Source organism: Cryptomeria japonica, chromosome 4, assembly GCF_030272615.1.
Source record: "Cryptomeria japonica chromosome 4, Sugi_1.0, whole genome shotgun sequence".
NCBI lineage: Eukaryota > Viridiplantae > Streptophyta > Pinopsida > Cupressales > Cupressaceae > Cryptomeria > Cryptomeria japonica.
The window spans coordinates 498,992,181-499,015,016 of NC_081408.1; positions in this window are offsets into that span (position 1 = coordinate 498,992,181).

Genomic DNA, 22,836 nt, shown 5'->3' on the forward strand with positions numbered 1-22,836 from the left:
ACATTCAAAAGAGGGGGATAAATCCACTAGATCCAATCCTAAATGATGCAAGGACTGAATACTAAGTAGATTGATTGTGTTTGGAATATGTTTGATCCTCTTTTGTAAGTTGAATAAACAAAGTGCTAAAAATGAAGATGAAATAGGCGAAAATAGTGAGCTATAGATTTGGGATTTAGTCGTGCACCTGGATCTGAAAAGTTTGAGATGATTCGGAGCTTCTCTGTGAAATTTGCCAAAAGTTGCAGGGACCGTGTGTTTGGACCAAGTCACCCCCAACTTGGCCCTCCGAACTTTCTGCACTTTGAAAATGGTTTTTCTGTCTCTGCAAATAAAGATTAGTCCCAAAAGTACAGTTATGTACTTGCTTCTCTCACGCAAAAAGAAAAAGAAGAAAGGGGTTGGGAATAGGGTTTTACCTAAGTCAAACCTCGGTTTGGAATCAACCTTTAAAGAAATACTATAAATGATGTAAATGTATACCTTTAGATCTGCAATAGATGATTATGATGCTTTGCTTCTTAGATGTAATCACATGTGTTGTATGAAATGACATAAACATGACAAAACCCTAACACACACACATGCTTGCAAATGAATGATGTAATGATTCTCCCATGGATAGTTGAAGAATATGCAACCTTGAGGAATGCTAGATGATGAATGCTTGAATGCTTCATGCTTGAATGTAGTCTCCTTGCCTTCTCCACTTTGCCATGCTCTCACCTTATTGCCTTATGTTCTATCGAATGAGAGGGGAAGACCTCATTATATACTTACTCATTATAAATTATTTAATTTTATGACATAGGCCGACATGGGGAAGTAATTTCTCGCTCAAATTTGAGATAGGTCCTAGGGGCCAAAATAGGGCCTCATTAGGGAGGACCAAGGCGTGGCACCCTAGTCCTACCCTTATTTAGGCAAGGATAAGAGATATGCAAAGTCTAGTATTAAAACAATGAGGTTTAGCTGCATAGGAGAGGCATAAACAAGTCTTGATCAAGCATGGGGATGAGACCGATAAGGTGAGGACCCAAAATATGGTCAAAATTGCCAAGGGTGCAATTTTAGGACACTACGGGATTGTCATGTACCACCATATTACTATATTTTGAGGATGACTTGATAGGGATGACTTCATGAATAAAGTCATCCAACTTATCTACATCATCAGTACAAAATGACATAGTAACTATGTTGATGAGTTTTTGGAAAAATGTTTGTTTACAAGGCTTAGGATAAAGAAACTCATCAAGAGCTTCCTCAAGTTTTTCCTTGCTAAAAGTGTAATCATCATAAGAAAATGGATTATCGTATGAATAAAAATCTTACAAATAAAGATTTGACATGATTGAAAAAACTAACCTTCGAAATGAAAAGTGCACACAAAACTTAAAGACATACAATGCAAACAACAGTGTTTTTGAGATTTTAATTTTTTTGAATAATGGAAACATGCAATAACAAGATTTAATCAGAGAATGCAATGCAAGAAGGTTGAGTTCACCAACTGTTTAGGGTGAAAATGGAATCGAGTAGTTCTAGGACCTAACCCCACATTCATCAAACATTGGAATACGAAAGCACCTAGAGCAGTGATCCTCCTTGACTAACTCTTGTCTAAGAGAGTCAAGGCATACTTCTAGGGTTTCTATTCCTTTGTTGATATGAAAGGGAATGTGCAAATTGTAAAGGTGATGCAAAGCTATGATGAAAATGTAAACAAGTTTGACTAAACAAAAATAACAAATAATTGAATGATAACATAATGGAGACAACAAGGGCCATTTGAGAATGGAATTTTGGTGTGCACTTGTGATAGAAAACTAAAACTGATATGACAAGACCAGGGCATTGTACACCTTGGTCTTTGAGACAGTAAAGAGCTACAAATTGGGAACTAGAATGTTGAGCCTCTCTGAGCTATGCCAATGAAATCTGGAGCCAAACTAGGAGGAACAAGGCATGGGGCGCCCTTGTCCTTGAAATCCAGTACCAATTTATAATAGAGAACTTGTACCTATTTGTTGAGGCTTCCTGGAAATCTCCTACTCAGACAAAAACCTATAACTACACTTGCAATATAAAAAATGGTGTGTTTGTGGCTATATAGGGTTTTACCTTAGTCAAACCCCTTGTTTTGGTTATTTCCACCTCCACAAATAGCCAATAATATAACTAAAAATTTGTGTGTTCCCTAGAATCTTATGTGTTTGTAAGATTGCTACAAGCTAAATGTAAACTAGAGTTCTACCCTGTGTTTTTTAGCAAACCCTAAATGCTTGTAATGAGAATACTTTAAAACACAATTGTAATGAAAATCTAAAGCAATGATGCAAATCAAAAAGCTAATGTGATGTAGATCTAAAGATCAACATGGAGACATGAAAACAATGTGAAATCATACCAAATTCTGAGGAGGTACAAGCAAATCAATAGTCGGTAATTTCTTTATCATTCTTCAATATCTCCTAAAGCTTCCATAATTGATTAAGATGTTGATGAAGTCTTTATTGATGGATGAATTGCACACCTGAGACTTCAAAAAACAACAACAATTTTACTTCACAAGGATCTCCTTTCAAATTGCTAGATTGAGATCCTCAAATGAGGGAAAGAAGCACCATATATATGAAACGCTAATTTTAAATTTGATAAAAGACCAACTTATAATTCATGAAATTTGATGGCAAGTGAGATTTGAATATGGTAAGACTGCCAATTTTAAGCTCCCAAAATTTGAGGAAAAAAGTTTGGGACCAGGTAGTATACTACCAGGTTCGACCAACTTTTTTTTTATTTTCTAGGCATGCGAGCTAGAATTATTCTAATGCTAAATCCAACTCGATGACTTAAACCGAGATGTGTATATGTATGAAATATATCTCGAAGATTGAAATTAGGGTAATATTAGGATTAAATAAAAGGGGTGCACCTAGAATTAAGGGCCCAATTTTATGATATGTAAATTGATGAGAGAGGACTTAGGTTTAACTAAATTAATAATTAAATGCCTAAATAAGTCCTATAATGCAAAATGTAATGGGACACACTAAGGCAAGTACTAACTTAAGCGTGGAATTGGACAACCTAATTAAGGGTGTACAGTTTATGATGCTACACATAGTTACTCTCATTCTCTTGAAAGTTGTATAAATTTTAAAGGATTTATTCAAGACCAATATGATAGAGCTTGTATTACTATTACAATTTATCTTAAGCTTTTTCTTAGTGACGAGGTAGTGTCTTAATACTCAATTCACCCTATTATGTTGCTCCTCACCCTATGATATTGATAGTTTACCTTGATTGGGGGATCTTTGTCATTTGTGGTGATACATTTCAGTCCTAATAATATTTGGACATCAACATAATAGTCCTCCTTCCTTTTAATTTTTTCTCTTTTTTCATGATTGCCTCTTCCTTTGAGTGGTATTTTTCATATCTTGAGGTCCTTTCTTACATAGAGTTCTCCTCCATGCGAGTATATATATGTCCCTTGGTTGGACTTGTTCTTCATTTGAATTGATGCCTCTTCTTATGAATGATCTACCATTAGTGAATTTGTGCAATCTTCTTTTTCCTTGTCCTTCACGCTTGGGGAGAAGAGATTCTATCACTTCCTTATTTCTATGGATTCACTTTTTATTTGTTGAGTTGCATCTTTTATAATTCGATGTCCTTTCTCACATTGAATTATCATTGATATGAGTACATGTATTTTCCCTGGTTAGGACCTATTCCTTTCTTGATTTGATACATATTTTATGCATAATATCTCCTTAGAAGGTGTGTAATCCTTTTCTTTGTCCCTATGCTTGGGGGGAAATGATTCTATCTTCTATCTCTTATCCTTTCTAAGGATCCACTTTTCCTTGGTTGAGTAGTATTTGCTTATGATATAATATCATTTCTTGTATGGAATTTGTTTGTTTTCTCAAGAATTATCTCTTATGTAAGAGGTGTATATCCTTGGGTACAACCTCTTCTTTTCTTGACTATGTGTGTTTCTATAAAAATATCCCTCACTTGGGGCCAAAAAGTTGTTATTCTTCATCAAGAATCCCTTTACCTAGCAATAAGGGGAAGGTGTGAATTCTTATTATCCCTCCTTTCTTTTTCAATGATGTTTTTTTTGTTCAAGATCTCCTCTTGGAGGTAGATGTCTTTGGGAAAAATTCTCTTCGTCCTTCTCTTCAAAATGATCCCCTTTACACTTTTTGCAAGATCTCTCACAATTATCTCTTCCTTGGCTCATAAGAGTTATGCCTCTTTAGCTAGGGTGGCATGTACATTATTGTTTAAGGATATCTCCTTGGTGATTGAAGGTGTGTATCTTGTTCTTATTTTTCTTAAGATGTCACCATGTCTCTACGCTACTATTTTAAGGAGGGGTCATAGGTGCGGCCTCCTTGTGTACTATATTATGGATTTCCTTGGAGACACTACTTTCCTTGGTTATTTTTTTACACTGTTTATTGCAAAATTCCTTGCATAATGCCTTGCTTGGTTATCCTTTCCAAGTGGAAGATATACTTGGAGACAATTCTTTCCTTAGTCATCTGTTTGCACCATTTATTGCATATTTCCTTGGAGACAATTCTTTCCTTGGTTATCCTTTTTGCATTGTTTATTACAGATATCCTTAGAGACAATGTTTTCCTTGGTTGTCCTTTTTGAAATATTTATTGTAGATGTCCTTGGATACAATTCTTTCCTTGGTTATCCTTGGGATGTTTGTTGGCAATTGGGGGAATTGATTATGTGTTGCATTGATGTTTTGTCATTGATGGCAACACCGACAATTTTGGTTGTTTACCGGCTTCCGGTAGAGTGGTTGGTTTATGATATTGATCCAGTATGCTCCTGTATGATTTGGTTTATGGATTTGGTTTGAGTGTATCATTCATGCTATTCAAATGGGTATCACGACCAATTGGTTCAGGATTTGATGACTCGAGAGCTATCATTTGTTCTAGTAAGCCTTTTGGTCACTGGTAAGGGTTTTACCGACAGAGCTTTGTTGTAGATCTTTTTATGCACTTGATAAGTGGTGTTGGCGCGACTTCTAGATGGCTTTCAGGATGCTATAAGTTATCTTGTTCATGTTCTTGTTGATCGGTGGTGTTGGATTTGGTTCCAAACCTAATGTTATCTTATTCGGCTAGGTTATGGACTAGTTTATGTAACGTGTTGGTGGATGATCCTGATGTGTTACCGGTTGGGTTTATTGATTGGATAATGTTGTTTCAGTCTTAAGATGACTTGGTTGATCATTGGATTGTGGGTTTATATTATGAACTTGTTGTATTATTTTTAGGTGGCCAATCTAATTGTTTCGGTCCCGGGTTGGTATAAATATGATGTAAGATCTCTTTGTAGATCATGGGAATATGGGACAGGGTTTATGCGATTATCTTTGTGTGAATAAAGTTGTAATCATATGAAAAGGTTTTGGTCGATCATAGGTGATCGAATTGGGTTGGTGAAAGATGTTTAAGACCTCTGGTACTGAGCTTAACCGGAACTGTACTCAGGCATAGGAGATGTTATTCTTGCAAATCACTCTTCTTCCGGATTATAGTCTGGATTTATTTTGTAGTCAGTGAGGCTCTAGGCTATTGGCCTTCCTGCATGTGTAGGCCCCTCTTATTCTAATTATATACTTACTACAAAAGTATTATCTAACAATGGTTAGGCTTCCCACCATGGTTTTTCCCTTTACCGGGTTTTCTACGTATAAATCTTTGTGTTATCTTTTATGGATGGTTGGTAAATGTTATGTGGGTTATATTTGTGCTTAACTGTTATATCTGCTATTCTGGTATTTGGTTTATGTATTCCGGTAACAAGGTTTTAATGCTTAAAGTTCTATAATCTGTTGACAACTGATTCACCCCCCCCCCCCATCTCAGTTGTCCTCTGGTTATCTGAGTTGTCTAACAAGGTTGACTAGCATAACACAACTTGCTAGACTATTTGACCTTTCCTTTGCACTGATACATTTTCAAGGTGGGTTGACTAGCTTAACACAACTTGCTAGACTATTCAACTCTTTTTTGCATCAAGCTCTCTTGAATTGCGTGGAACTATTATGATGCAACTTGCTAGCTCATGGAATCCTCTCTCTCTCTCTCTCTCTCTCTCTCTCTCTCTCTCTCTCTCTCTCTCTCTCTCTCTCTCTCTCTCTCTCTCCTTTATGATCCCATAGTATACCTTTGCTAGTTGATTGGACCATAGAATTTTGTCTTGTCTTTAATGTGTGCTATTTCTCTTTCCAGGTGATCACTTGTGCTCTTGCAATAGAATTCTAAGGGTGATATTAGTGGTTAAGACATTTAGATTATTGAGGTCTTTTTGAGTAGTTGATTTGGAATTTTTTTTAGTACTAACCCCTTTTTTATCTCTTTTATTTGTTGTTTGTCTTTGTTTTTGTTTTTGTGTCCTTTCACATGGTTGTATTACTTAAGACCCTTACTTCGGGGGCTTGTTCCCTCAAACTTAGTGATGTCTTATCTCTTTTAGGATTTCCAATCTCTCTCTCTCTCTCTCTCTCTCTCTCTCTCTCTCTCTCTCTCTCTCTCTCTCTCTCTCTCTCTCTCTCTCTCTCTCTCACTTTACTATGAGTATGTGTGTAGGCCCCATTCTTAGATAATGGCTCAATTTTGTCTGTGTCTTTTATATTTTTACTAGTACCGACAAAGGGTTTAGATACTATTTAAGACCTAATACTCTATTAAATATTGGTCCTATTATGTTTCCATGAACTTGACAAAAGTGGTCATAAAATTCCCTTTATACTTCCTTTTTGGTTAAATATGATGAATGACGAGGTGACCATGCTATGTTATTTATCCATATTAATCTTGCATGTAGTTAGATAAATGTTATTATGACATGAAATGGATATACCTTTGTTTTGTACACACTAATGACATGATGCATGAGTAAATAGAGAAGCATAAATGGTCAAGGACTCACAACGTGGAAATTAATGCTAGTTAACTAGTGGAAGACAAAGTCACAATAAGATGAGCATTGAAGGAGTCAATAACTGGTTATTTATAGCTCGTATAGTGTAATAATGAAACTTCATCATTTATCCTCAGAGGAGAATAGATGTAGGAGGGATAATTATGCTAGATTTCCTCTGTTGTTGAAACAACTTCACAGTTTCCTATTCGGAGTGTAACTCCCTCTCCTCTTTCTTATGTTATAATAAATGGTGTCATCCTAATGTTCTGGGGGTGGACCTGTCGATGGTTAGAGTTGGTTAGGAGTTTCTTTGTTATAAATAAGTTCACATATCCCTTCTCAAGGATGGTGAACATTTTCTATTATAATTTCCAGTCTTTAGTTTTATAAAAGAGCAATTTTTAGCAATAACTATGATGTAATCGTGTTTTCAGATCAATAAGATAGTTTTCTAGCTTGCAACACTTAGTTGAGTTTTGGGAAGACTTTCTAAGGGGGGCCACTTAGTAAGAATTCCATCCCTCTACATTCAACAATTATTTTCTTTCAATATTTAGTTTGTTACCCTAGCGGTTGATTGTTCTTGTAGCCACTGGAAATCATCCTTTGATTGTACTTTCAGTCAAGGCAGACAAAGTAGTTTTCTGTTTGGTTGCCATGGATTAAGTTGCTATTTCTCTGAGTTCAATTTAGAAGGTAGATTATGTTAAAGCATTCCAGTTATTATTTTTAATGCACTTTGCTTTCAGTATCATTTCCTTTTGAGTCATAGATAGAATGGCTTCAATAAGATCTCTAGTGCATATACTTTGCTGACCCATTTCAAATACACATCTCAGGTTGACAAAAAATGAGCTTTTATGGTGATTGTATAACTACTTCATATGGATGTCCAATCCCCATGCTATGACCCCATAGTCTAGTTATTAAAACCATTAAGAGAGACAAACATTTTTGGCATTGTTGGTGGGGATGGTGTCAAACTAGGGAGTCTATTGCAATCATTTTTAGTTATTTCTCATTTCCAGTAGTGCAGTAGTTTGATTTAAAATAAGGTCTTTAGTTTTATAAAGTAATGATCCACTAATATTACCAAATACTGCATGCATAGAGGTAGGAGAAGAGATGCTTTAGGGAGATTCCTTCTTAATGACCCATATCTTGATAATCACCTAGATGAGTTCTACAATCAACCAAAAGAACAACTAGAGATAAATCCTTTAGCTAATGTATTTGCCAATTTCCACAATCCCTAAAATCACCTTGCAAATATAGTTGACTAGAATCCTTTTGAAAATCCTTTTATTTTGAGACTCTACCAAGCAAGGATGGCTACACCGAAGATATCAATAATCTTAAGAATATTCTTGCTTCAGTCCTTCCTAAATTCTATGGTTCAGTAACAAAGGACCTAGATACTTTCATGTTTGAATTTGACATCCTCTGTAGGATCTATGACTACACCACCGATGCTCATAGGCTTAAACTGTTTCCTACCACTTTGAAGGTCCTACCACTTTGAAGGAATAAACATTAAGATGGTTCATGAGTTTAGGGAGAGATGTTGTGGACAATTGGGAAGCCATGAAAATAAAATTCCTTGAAAAATACAAAGAATATTGTAGAGGCAGTGATATGATGGGAGATGATATTTTTAGGATGCAACAAAAGGAAGATGAGAGTCTGAAAGAGTATATTTCAAGGTTCCTATTTAGTTTGCAGAAATTCCCACATCATGCACTCAATGAAGACTCTCAAAAGTTGAAGACTCTCAAAAGTTGAAGACTCTCAAAAGTTGCTCTTTCTTAGGGGGATCAATGAAAGTTGTATAGAAGACTTCGACTTAATGGGAGGAAGAGATATCACCCAAGTTCCTTGGAATGACATCAAGACTATATGCAAGAATGATTCCAAAGCAATTATCAAGAAAGGAAGAAGTTACCAATCCAGTATGGGAAAATCCTCCACTAATGGAGCTTCAAGGATGGAAATTACTCATTTTCTATCAAACTTTAAGCAAGACATTATAAATAATATGGCTACTTAGTTGGATACACTTCAAGCCAAGAATAAGCATGAGAAGGCAGAGGCAATGTTGGAAGAATATTGTCCTCATTGTCGACAAAAGAAAAGAGATTGCAGATGCAAAACAATAGCCCATATTGAGAGCAAGAAAATTCCACCAGAATTAAAGCCAATTGATGGAGATGATGATCAAATTTTATACATTGCACAAAGAAGGCCATGGGCTCCAAGACAAGGTACACCACCATACCCGTTATCTTTTAATGGTTCTTATCCAAATCCTTATATACCTAATAATCAGTGGCAACCTTCTTTTCCATAAAGATATGGAAATTTTTCCTGACAATCTTGGAATAATTCCCCAAATACATGGCCCAATTATCAAAATTTTCCATCTCAAAGGCAGCAACCTCAAGGAGGTTGGCAACCACCTCAAGGTAACTGGCAATAGACATCCCAATGGAGGGGAGGACAACAATGGCCAAGCTAGCCTGCTGGTTACATGCAACCATCTCAACAACCTCAACAACAAGCCCTAATGCCTCCTCTTAACCCAAGTGCTAGTGCACCTAAACCTACTCAATTATTGGCACAATTTGTTCCAAATCCTAATAGCAAACCACAACAATAACCTATTTATTCTGTTGATCCAAATCAATATCCCGCATATGTTGTAAACATAAGTGATATACATCTCAAATCAAGAACAACTCTACCAACACCTTCTTCGCCAGTTATAATTGAGTTACCTACAAAAGAAATTGAGTAGGATAGTTTTCCTAGTCCACTTGTACAACCAAGTCAAATACAACATCATTCCCCAAAATATGATTCAACACCTCCATTTCCCCAAAGGCTTGAGATTGAAGCAATAAAACTAAAAGAGGAACCAATGTTTGATCTCATAGATCGGTTGAAATGTTTGTGTCAAAATTCCTTTATTCCAAGCAATCAAGGATGTCCCAATTTATAGTAAAGCAATCAAAGGGGCTTGTCTAACGAAACCAAGAAGAACGAAAAAGGATCCACAAATAGTGCATATAGTAGGTCAACTAGTTGATATCATGCTTGGAAAGGTGACTATTCCTAAGTACTTTGACCTTGGTAGTCTAGTGGTTGGAGCTATCATAAATGAAATCCAAGTCCAGAATGCCCTAATTGATCTAGGTGAAACTATCAATGTGATGACAAAGGATACCATGCAACATCTAAATATCACTAATTTAAGACCTACCCCTACCGTCCCGCAGCTAGCAGATAGTTCTACTATTAGACCTGATGGCATGGTAAAAGACCTTGTAGTTACCCTGGATTCTTGGGAATACCCAGTTGATTTTATGATTCTCTATCCAAAAGAAACTCTGGGAGGATATCCCATTATTTTGGGTACACCTTGGTTAGCTACAACATATGCTTTTATAAGTTGTAGGTCAGAAGATATGACAATTTCAGATGGCATGTCAACTAAAAAGCTTGCACTTTATCTACCAACAAAACCTCAGCTTGATTTGGAACAACCAACGTGGCCTAATATAGGGGAAGAAACAGATGAAATTAATCCAGTCACACAACTTATGATGATAGATAGGAATCCTTTCCTGCAGCTTCAAAGGAAGATGAAGTACTCTCCAACATACTTCAAATTCATTATGGAATAATTAAGCAACTAGTTGATTGTTTGTCGAGTATTCCATGTCCATTATAATCAATACTTCCTACTTTTGGTACAACCAACCTTCTTGCAGCTAAAGATCTGCTTCATACATTGTTGTTGCATGAGGTACAAATGCTATATCTTATTGAAGCATCTATGATTGAACTGACTAATAAAGTAGAAGTATCACCAAGAAAGTGTTTGAATATTAACAATAAACTCAATCAAGAGCAGAATATATCTTTGTTAGAATTGATTAAATCTCACAAGCAAGCATTTGCATGGGATTGCCATGACATGAAGGGTTTGATCCGAAGTTGTGTACACATAGAATCTATATCAGAGAGGATTGCACACCAGTAAGGCAACCACAAAGGAGAATTAAGCCTGCATTGAGAGAAATAGTCAAAGAAGAACTACATAAACTATTAGATGTAGGATTTATTTACCCATTTTTTTATAGTCAATGGGTATCACCTTTGGCTATTATTCCTAAAAGGAATGGAAAATAGAGGGTCTATGTATATTATAGAGAGCTTAATGTTGCAACTAAGAAATATCACTTTCCACTTCCTTTTATTGACCAAGTTCTGGATTCTCTAGCAAGTAAGCAATATTTTTCATTCTTAGATGGATTTAGTTGCTATAATCAGATAAAGATTGCACATGAGGACCAATAAAAAATAACTTTTACTTGTCCATGGGGAGCCTATGCCTACTCCATACTCCCAGTTGGATTGTGTGATTCTCCGACTACTTTTGAAAGAGCAATCATAAGCATATTCTCAGATATCTCACATGATTGCATGGAGATCTACATGGATGATTTCACTGCTTATGGTGGGACATACGAGGAAGCATTAAGTCACTTGGAAAAAGTCTTACATAGGTGTGCAAACCATAATATGTCCCTGAATAGTGAAAAGTGTTTCATGATGACGTAGGAGGGAGTAGTGCTTGGCCATTTCATTTCATAAGTTGGTATCCAGGTTGACCTTGCTAAGATTGAGGCAATTCTCAATCTTTTTACTCTTGGTAAACAAAAGGATATTAGATGTTTTTTAGGACATGTAGGTTATTACGGGAGGTTTATAAAGGATTTTAGCAGCAGGCATGCCCGTTATATAGTTTATTGACAAAGGATGTTGAATTCCAATGGACACTATAGTGTGAAAAAGCCTTGATTCAAGCCCTTGTCCTTAAGGGACCTGATTGGGCATTTCCCTTCCATATCCATACTAATGTATCAGATTATGCAATTGGAGTTGTCTTAGTGTAGAAAGAAGCAAATGTGGAGAATGCTATCTACTTCATTAGCAAAAAATTGCAAGGACCAGAATTCAACTATATTGTCACAGAGAAAGAGATATTAGTGGTCATATATGCACTTAATAAATACAAACATTCCATCACTGGTTATCAAATATTTGATTATATAGATCATGCAACTATTAAATATCTCATACCTTCAATCACAGATAGATTAGCAAGATGGATATTATTAATGCAAGAATTTGATATTACCATCATTGATAAACCAGGAAAAGCCAATGTGGTAGCAGATTTTCTATCTAGGTTGACAACCAAAGAAGATCCTCAAGTCATTGATGACTCGTTCCCAGATGAACATCTATTCTCTATTTCTATTCATACACCTTGGTATGCTAACATAGCCAATTACCTAGTTGCTAACAGAATTCCTTCTCATCTTTTACCAAAAGAAAGGAGATTACTTGTTGAGAAGAGCTTCAATTTCTCATGGGTTGGAGGGTGCCTATTTTATACTAGACCAAAATAAGTGATGAGAAGATGTGTCTGAGAGGATGAGACCTATGGAATCTTGTATGTATGCCATGATGAGCCATGTGGGGGGCATTTTGCAGCCAAAAGGACAACCATTAAGATACTAAATACAGGGTACTATTGGCCTACCCTGCAGAGGGATGCATCCAAATATACCAAAAAATGTGATAGATGCCAAATAATGGGTAGACCAACTAGATCAGATGAAATGTCATTTATCCACAAGTTTTAGTGACACCATTTGATAAATGGGGACTTACCTTTGTAGGACCCATTGATCCTCCATCAAATGAAAAATCTTACATCTTGGTTTTCACTTAATACGTGACAAAATGGGTAGAATTCAAAGCCATGAAACATGTAAGGGACAACAAATTTGCATAATTTCTTTATGAATAAATTTTCAATCTCTATGGAGTTCCCAAGGAGATAGTGATAGATAAAGGAGCTCAGTTTACTTCCACTATTGTCATAGCATTAGTAAATGAGTACAAAATTAGACATAGAAAATATAGACCTTACCATCCTCAGGCTAATGGCCAGGCTGAAATTACAAATAGGGAGATTGAAACTATTCTCACTAAAATAGTAGCTCTGCATAGAAAGGATTGGGCAACCAAACTACCTAACGTAATATGGGCATATAGAACATCATGGAAAACCACAATAGGGTTTACCCCTTTCGATATGTTATACGACAAAACAACAATGATGCCAATTGAGTTTGAACATAAAACATTAAGAACAACACTTGAGCTTGGAATGGACATATTTGCAGCACAAAAATAAAGAATCATGCAGTTAAATGCTTTGGATGAAACCAAGAAATCAACTTTGCATTAGATATAAATGCTACAAAATCAGAGGATCAAATTTCATAATAAATACATCAAGGATAAGCAGTTTCAAACAGGAGATTGGGCACTCCTATATGATTCCAGATATAAAGTTAACATGGGCAAATTATAGACAATATGGTTAGGCCCTTATGAAATTGTAGAAGTTTTTCCTAATGGAGTTGTACAACTCACAACTATTGACCTTGTGCAATTCAAATTACTTGTTAATGGTCATTGACTAAAGATTTATCATAAAGCATGTTCCAAACAGGAGTTCCTGCAGCAATTTAATGCTAGCTTAAGCTCCAGAAACCCTGTAGCCGAAGAAGGTGGACTTGATGTTCCACCTTCTGCCTAGTTACATATTTGCATGCATAATAAACACTTCCAATTTTTGTGGGAGTACTTTATCCATCAATAAATTTACCATCACTTCATATCATGTTCTTGTCTTCCACATTCACTCCACTTCATTCCACTATGCTTTTACTGCTAGTTTACCAGTTCAACATGCAACTTACTTCCACAATGATAAGATCTTATACATCATTCACACTCCATGTATGTACTTAACAATTTGTGTATATTATTTCTTTCAAATGCATTTATATTATTATAGTTATATTAATATGAATACTTCACGTAACATATTCTTCCCAACTTTCCCGCAGACATGTGTGGAACCCTGTCACCATTTAGGTTGGGGGGAGGGTACACATGTCCTTAATTTTTTTTGAGTAATGTAATTATTTCACTTTTTTTAATTTTGAATCTCATCTTAAACTGAAGTGACAGTCTGTATTAATGATGTGACCTCTCTTTAAAATTTTCACGTTTGAGCCTAGATGTGCTGACACTGCCAACATTTGAAGTCATGATAACCTTCCTTAATGTATTTAATTGTCATTATAATGCTGTAAGCCGAGAAATATGAATTTGAAGGGTTTTTGTCTTGACGGAAGGAAGAAAGTTGCAAGAAACATTTGGGAATTCTCATAACAGTATTTTCAAAAATTCAAAGAATATAGTTGAAGGTAAGCAATGGGAGGATCACTTATCCAGAATGAGCCTACAACTCATACCATACTTCTGGAAGATCACCTTTGTGAGGCAGAATTCAGATGGTGTGGATGCATGGACTATTTCCTGAAGCTTAATGGTTTTGATAGCAACATTGCGTTGGAATTTGCTCAGACCTTTTTAGGTGGTGAAGCAATGATGAAAGATCTAAAAGTAATTGCTACATAAGAATGTATAGTTGAGGTCTCAGGTTTGCCTATGGATGGACATAAATATCTTGAATCTAAAGATGCTAGGTCTACTAAAGCCAAGTTCACCATACCTCGTGAACCTCCTCTTGATGTGGACAAGCAGGGGACTTGAAGACATTCTTTACCAAGCAAATGGAGACAAGTAGCTGTGTACGTGATCAAGTATCTTACCTGCGAAGGTAAGAAATCTTGTCTTCATTCCATGAATTTTAAGATTCTGAGCCATATGAGACATGGTCGACAAATGAATGTGTCAAATGTCCTATATAATCTAATCTCAGTCATGGCAGCTGAAACATAGAAAGGTAGGTCAAACTTCGTCTCTCATAATTGTTTGATTAAATTACTTGTGGAAAGGTATTTGCAAGATGTTTCCCAGATGATCTGGGATGAATTTGTTTCAATAAATAAATTAAAAGTAGTTAATGAGAGAAGTAGGGGTCAATCATTAGCACATAGGGTTAGGGATGCAGAGAAAACTGTTAAATTAACCCCATGAGCTTCAACATCTATGGTATCCCTTGTTGAAGATTCTCCTGTAGCAGAATCTTCATCTAGTGATACCAATAGACTTTAGTGATACCAATAGACTTTTCAGTAGACCCGAATGTCAAATTTGAATCTAAAACTCCAGTAAAGACTAGGTTGTTGTTCAAAGGCAAAAAGGTAAATCAAGAGAAGTTAAAGAAACGAGGGAAGGGACATAGAAATAAGGACTAGAAAAGGAAACCATAAGCCCTATAAAAAAACTGAAGAGCAAAACACAACCACTACCCAGTCTGGGAATCCTACCAAAAAGGCCAAACATGTTAAACCCTCCAAAATAATTGAGAAGACACCACAGAGAAAAAGTCACAGGCTCAAAGGGAAATTTAGGAAAATTAAGCAAAGCGAGTCTGTTGGCATTTGCATGAAGATTGCATTGATGAAGTCTAAGTGTTGTCATTGATGTCAACTGCAACCGGTAGTTGAGTAAGTGAAGGAAACTGATATTCCCTTAGAAGTAGTGAGATCAACCGGTACCTTACCTGTTCATGTGCCAAACCCTAACCGATGGAGCTTGGTGAATCGGTTGTGTTGATCTATGATCAAATGGTGATTGAAGATGATCATGCCATGTATGCATGATGCATGTGATGAGTTTCAAAGTTGTTTCAGTGCGTAAAGATAACTGTTTTATCTTGGGAATGATCGAGTGCATTGTATAGAGAGGAAACCGCATGATGAGTTACAAGATTCGATCAAGTAGTGATCAAGGAGTGGTCGAGGTTGTCTTGTACAATGTGAAATGATTGCTATGTGATCTAATGGTCATGTTTGAACTGATTTCTTTGTAATCTTTATGAGATCTTAGGTTTGTGATGTGTTACTGACCTATTGTTTTGCCTATAAGGTTGATGAGTTGTTTTGTTGTAGTGTTGGAAATTTTGGTTAAGTGTCAGTGTGATTGATTGCCGAAACAAAAGGAGTATCTGCAGTATGTTTGAAGGTAGATAGGAGCATGAAAAGGATTTGATCAAGCAGAGTAGTGCTATTTACTAGATCAACAAAACCCTGTTGTTCTCTAACAATTACAACAGTTAAATCCCTTAACCGGGTAAGCTTTAACAGGCTTAGTGCTTTCTAAATCCTCTAACCATGTGATCCATTAGCTTGGATTTCAAACCCTCTATTGAGGTTACTCCTAATAGAGTATTACTTTTAACAGGGCATTATAGTCAATCCCTTAACTGGGTGGTACCTAACAGGATCTGTTCCTAACAGGACATTTTTGTAAAGCTTCTAACAAGGCTTGGCTCCTAATAGAGTGAACTTCATAAGAGTTCAGAATACTTGTGGATATTCATCCCCATCATGGTTTTTCCCATTTGGATTTCCATGTCAAAAATCATCGTGTCAAGTGGTGAATGGTTTTTGTGGTTAATTTGCTTAACTATTAAATCCACTTAGTTATGTTAATATGACCGACAGTAATATGAAATGTGCTTTTACTATTTTTAGTAAAGTGGTTTGATGTTTTGGTTAAATGGTTTGAGAATTTAAGAGCTGTTACACTGTTATTTTGTTATGCCAATAAACTGGTTGATTTGATAGTGCAGTTGCAGTTTATTACTTAGTGTTTGAACCAATTAGTTCAGTGATTGATTTGTGAGTTGGGTTTTGAGTTTGGTGAAAGTTTAGCTAGTTTTCCATCTGCTGATGCACCCCCCCCTCTCAATAGTTGTCTGGATCCTTATTGATTCATCATATCATCAGAGTATAGAGTAAATATTCAAATTGAATCATTAGGGTCTGATCACACTACTCCCAGTGTAGAAGAAAAGGCGAAGAGGTGGTACAGGATGAGGAAATGAGAGAATTTCCTCAAGAAGAACAAGGCTTAGTGATGGAAGAAGAACAACCTCAAGAGAATACAGGTTTGAGTGGCCTTGCTGGATTAGCTGCTCTAGTAGATCAAGTGCCAAAAAAAGGGAGAAAAAGAGGAATTAGTTCGGAAAAGGTCCCAAGTGGTAGGGCATAGACCTATCCCCTTCTCATGGATTTCTATAGTCGTAGGTTTGTATAAAGATATGATAGAAAAAAAACAAGAATGGAATAAAGAAAAACTTAAGTTGCAGGAAATAATTAGTAAGAAAGATGAAGAGATTGGGATGAAAGATGAAGAAATTGTTGCATTAAAGAACAAGGTGGATAATGTAGTAACCATGATACCAAAGATTGTAGGATGGAGGACATCACCAAGGGTGTATGAAATGTATCTAAAATAACTCAATCTCTCTTTCAAGTTGTCAAGAATTGTTTCAAACTCAAACCATTCTATGGAGACTCCCCAAGAGTTTTAACAGATTTATCAATCATCTCCTACAACAACTAAAAATTTGCTTTGTGAGTTTTCCCTTCACAATTATGCAGTTCCTTATGACAATGATTGGAATCCTTTATTGTATATTGGTGATATTCATATCAGAGCTCTCATGTCTTGGATTCAAAATGAGAATAATTGGGGGTGACAATTCAAAACATATAAAGAAGAAGAGCTTTGGATTCCCCTGCCTTTAAGAATTGAAGCTACAAATCCTAGATGCCTCTAATATGATTGGAAAAATATCTTATTCAGACTTGAGTGTAAATCTCAAATCCTAGCCTTAAGAGAAGAGTTATTCCAAGAATTTTAACAGATGAGTCTTGTTGCAAGACAAATAGTGATGGGATATTTGGCGCAAAGATGGAATAGTTTGACAGAGGAATTGAAGCAAGTAGAACCACATTCCCTTCAAAATTATTATGCAGCTATTAAATGGGCACCATGATACGTACACCTGGGCAGATCAAAGATGAATAACCGACTTCCTCTCATTTTTCAAGTGCTAATACTTTTATGGCCATTTCCAAAATGCAGGAAATATGGAAATGCTTTTGAAGAAGTGGCAGAAAGAGCTAGGTGGGACAAACTAGGAGAGTGATGAACTTATAAGGCACTAAGAGGGGGGTGAATTAGTGCAAGTAAAAACAATATAAATCTGATCACCAACTTTAACAACTTAAAACTTATCAATCATATGATAAATATTACCACATAAGCAAATGCCCAATAAAATAAATTCCACATAATACAAGAGATTATACGTGGAAAACCCAAAAGGGAAAAACCATGGTGGGAGTTAGTACCCAAAAGATTCACTATCTGCAGAATAGAAATCTTGACCGATTAAGGTCTTACAACTATGCCCTGTTAGGAGCAGAACCGGTTAAGAGTCACCCGGTTAGGGGATTTGAATGATAAGCCCTATTAGGAGAAATGACCTGTTAGGATCAACCTCGCAAGAGGATTTAAGATTCTGATTCAGAGTTACCCTGTTAGGGGATTTACAAATTATGGCCTATTATGAGCTACCCGGTTAGGGGATTTTTTTGCTGCAAACTGTTAGGAAAACAATAACGATAAGATCTTCAAGTAACACCTTCTATGTCTAATAAGATTTGCTTATGATCCTTAAAACATCAACAACACTTCATTACAAAACTTCCCTAATCATCACACAATCATATTCACAATATTCTCTCATGAATTCTCTCATCACACACATGCCAACTTTATACCTCATCACACTTTTTATAAACATTTACATTTAGTCGGCTACAACCTTGGAACAATTTCCTGGGTTCAATGAATCTAGAGAAACTTACATCGTACGCTTTACATATGTTGGCCACCGACATAACAAATTAAAACTTGTGCCATTTTACTGATTTAAGTGAGTCTATCACTACCAGTTAAGTGTTCTACCATTTTGTTTGTTCTGTAAATCAAATCTTTCTTGTCCAGTTGAATCTACCAATGTGGTTGTGAACATATCTCCAAATACTTGTCATCATCATCATTGTGAAACCACATCATCCAATTTTTCTTGAATCGCCTGTACCGGTTGTCGGAATGGAACTATGTCTTAGTTTACCGGTTGAGATCCTAATTACCGGTTCTTTGTAAAACTATCTTTTGTACCGGTTGGCATCTAAGACTTAGATGACTATAAAAACACTGTTACCATCAACCACAACACAAAACTTAGTCATCAAACTTGAATCTCAATCTCTTCATCACATTCACTAACCAATCATATACCAGTTGCATAACAACAACAATCTTTACTGGTTCAGTCAAATTCCAACAATCTCCCCCTTTGGCATTGATGGCAACACTTAGGAAATTTTTTGTCAACTAAGTGTGCAAAACAAAAATTGACTAAATGACATATACTCCCCCTTAGCAATTGCATGCTATAACAAAATACAATATACAATTACATATAGAATTTTGACTCAACTCTTACTCCCCCTTTGACAACAATGCCAAAATGAAATAAAAATACATGTGATATCAAAATTTGCATTAGAGCATATATATAGATATAAGAGTCATAAAGTATTTACACAGGAATTCTAGAAAAAAACATCACTAAAATGAGACTTCAAATTTTTTAAGTCAATATGCCATGTCTCTAAAATTTTGCCAACGATGTCCACATGAGTCTTGATTTGTCCAGCTAGTTCCTCCATAGCATCAATAGTACTTATTTTCGGTGTAGAAAGACCAACTTCACATTCTTTGTATGCTCTCTGCAAAACTTCAACCTTCGATATAAGTTGTGTTTGAAGCTACTGTAGGGATGTGACTCTCTTTACTTGTTCCTGCTCATATACTTTCAGCTTGTCCTGAATTTCTACTACTGATTTTATAAAATGAATAGCACAGTCATTAAGGCGATTAAATGACTCACTTACAACCTCAAGTTCATACTCTGCTTCTGCTCTTTTCTTAAATTCAAATCAACACAAAATAAGGAAAATATTGAAACAATAGAGAGGATTTTACCTCTGGTTTCCAGTGCTTCCTTCAAATAATCCTTATTAATAGTAAGAGCCACTTTACCTTTATCAATTTCAGACATCAAGTGCTTTGTCCTCTTCTTCTTGTAGTTTTTCTCCACAGTGACATAAGTTGCATCCTCTAATGATTTCATCTGCTCTCTGGCATCAGAAACAAGTTGTCCAAGCTTGTCAATAGGTGTGGCAAAATTTCTCGTGTCCTTCTCCAGTAGGAGACTAGACAAAATATCTACTGCATTCCTAATGGTCTATGCCTCCTTCTGTTGTTCTTTCTTCCTCTTCTTTTTAGCTCGGGATTGCATGGTAGTTGCAATCTCCACTAACTTAGTAGAACTCAGTTTATCCATGTCAAGAGGTCCTTGGATGCTTGATGCATCATCATCATCTTCTTCATCAACACCTTTATTTTTGGAATCAAGTGACAAAGGTGTCACTATGGGTTCATTCTTTTCTACCTTATTCTCCTATGTTCCCTCTTTATTTTCAATTTTCTCTTCTTCCTTTTCCTTTTCAGTTTCTTCATTCTTCTCTTCTTCTTGCTTTTCTTCATTACTTTTCATTATCGGTGGTGGTTGAGTATCTATAGTCTGATTATCTACTAGTGGCTCCTCATCCTTCTTTTCTTCTTCATCTGTCTTACCTTCCTATTCCTGATTCTGCTCATGTTGTTCAGACATATGAACATCTACATCATACACATCTATGTTGTTAGCAATATTATCAACATTATCACCAGTATCATCATCAGAGATAAACATTGGTTTTATTTGTGTGTTCACCGGTTGGTCATCAAACACAATTTCATCGGACTTAAAATCAGTAGGTTTAATACCTTCTGGAAAATATTCACCCTTAAGCTTTACAGGTTCTTCATCCTTATCATATTCCTTTTCAATAGGAATTAGACCCAAAGCCTTCTTTAGCAAATTTTCAGTCTCTTGTTGGACTGATTGAGTCTCACCGATTAGCATCCTTGTCAATCTTTTCTTAGATCTGAAGGAAGATTTTGTTTTCAACAAAATATCATCTAATTATTCTTTTGTGGCTTCCAGTTGAAGACTTTTGAGTGTATACTCAAAAAATTCTCTGTCCTGCTTCATTGCAGCCTGCCACCTTGCATCAATTTTATTGTATAATGAATTTGAAATGTGCCCTTGCAGCTCAATGAGGGCTTTACTATATTTATTCACCATATACACAACTGCATCTTCTATTAATCTTTGTTTGTTCTTGCCAAGATTATCATACAATTTATTCAAACCCTTAAGAACACCATATTCCATAATACTTTTAACAATTTATCAAGAGCAGTAGGTTTATTTACCGATTTCTCCATAGATTTGACAGTGGAGGTTCCAATAATCTTAGATTTCTTGCGACTAGTCCTTAGGACTTTCTTCTCTTTCTCAGATTCAGTGTCTTCTTCATCTGCATCTGTCGGTGCTAGTTTCTGAGCTTGTTGCTTCTTTCTTTTACCAGTTTTAACCGATTCAATTGGAGGATCAACAACCTTTCCTCCTTTCTAGAACTGAATCTTTGAAGATTTTGCTGTTGGTTTCTCTTTCTTTACAGCTGCTGGTTTTTCTGTAGCTTTCCCTTTTCCATCTCTTGTTTGCATATCGGTGGAGGTGCCAGTTGGAGTACTTGATGTTCTAGCTTGTTGAGCAACATGTTTTTCTCTAGCTTCATTAATAGCTTCCTTTGTAGATCCATCTTGATCAACAAAGGCTTCAACTTCCTTCCTAACTTTCTTGGCTATCACCGGTTGGTTAAGTTTTGAGTGCACTTGAAGGGATTTTTCCTTGTAAGTGCCAAACCTTTATGCTATGGTATCAACCGGTTGTCCAAGTAGATGGTCAACATATGCAATCAATAGATATTTATCAACTTCATACCCATGGGCATAAACCAAGTATTTTGGGGTTCTACAACTTCCATCATACAAGTATCTGTGTCCACCATAAAACAAATTATTTTCTCATACCGATTAACTACCTTTGTCGGTATCCTTTCTCTTGCATATATTTTCTTCTAAAAATATTTGAAGTATCCCCATGCAATCTTATTAAAATCATTACCTAGCATCCTAATGCTATTTTTCATTTGCATTAAAGCAAGTGTTCCTCCAATCCATTGAATATCTCCAATACCAGGAAAATAATTTTGAAAATAAAAGAATAGACCAAGAATGAGTTGACCAAATTTGAACCTCAATCTTTTGTCCTTCTTAATAGCCTCCAAGTTCAACATCAATTGACTCCACACAACTTCAGATAGATCATAATCAACATCTTCTTTAATCATCTGGTAAGTAGTATGAATAGAAGCTGCCAGTACACCATTCATTCTGCTAGAGTAGTTTACTCTGTATCCAATCACCATTGAAGCATATTTCACTACCGGATCACTGATATTGTTCATTATCATAGCTCTGCCATCCCATTTGGATCATGTTAGCTTTTCTATGTCATTCTTTGGAACGGATTTTAGTAAAGGGACTTCACTGGTTGCACAAAGTTTGGTGACTGCATTAATGGCTTCCTTAGAGATTTCATGTGGTCGGTCAAGCCACATAAAATGATCATGTATCCCGCTAAGCACATATCTAACATCTTCATCCACAAAATCATCAATGAAATTAAGTGCATGATGAAACCCTTTGTCAGTAACCTTCTTGTATTGTTCCTTCAAGATATCATTATCATCACATAGTGCTCTATATTGGTCAAAAATAGCAACCATACCCAAATATTCCACTTTGCAATGGTAATATGATCTAACATATTCAACATGTAATACACTGTGGGGTACTTCGGATAGGGCTTTGACGGGATCAATTTCTTCAGACTTAAATGGATGTCATTTGAATTCAGGTCAT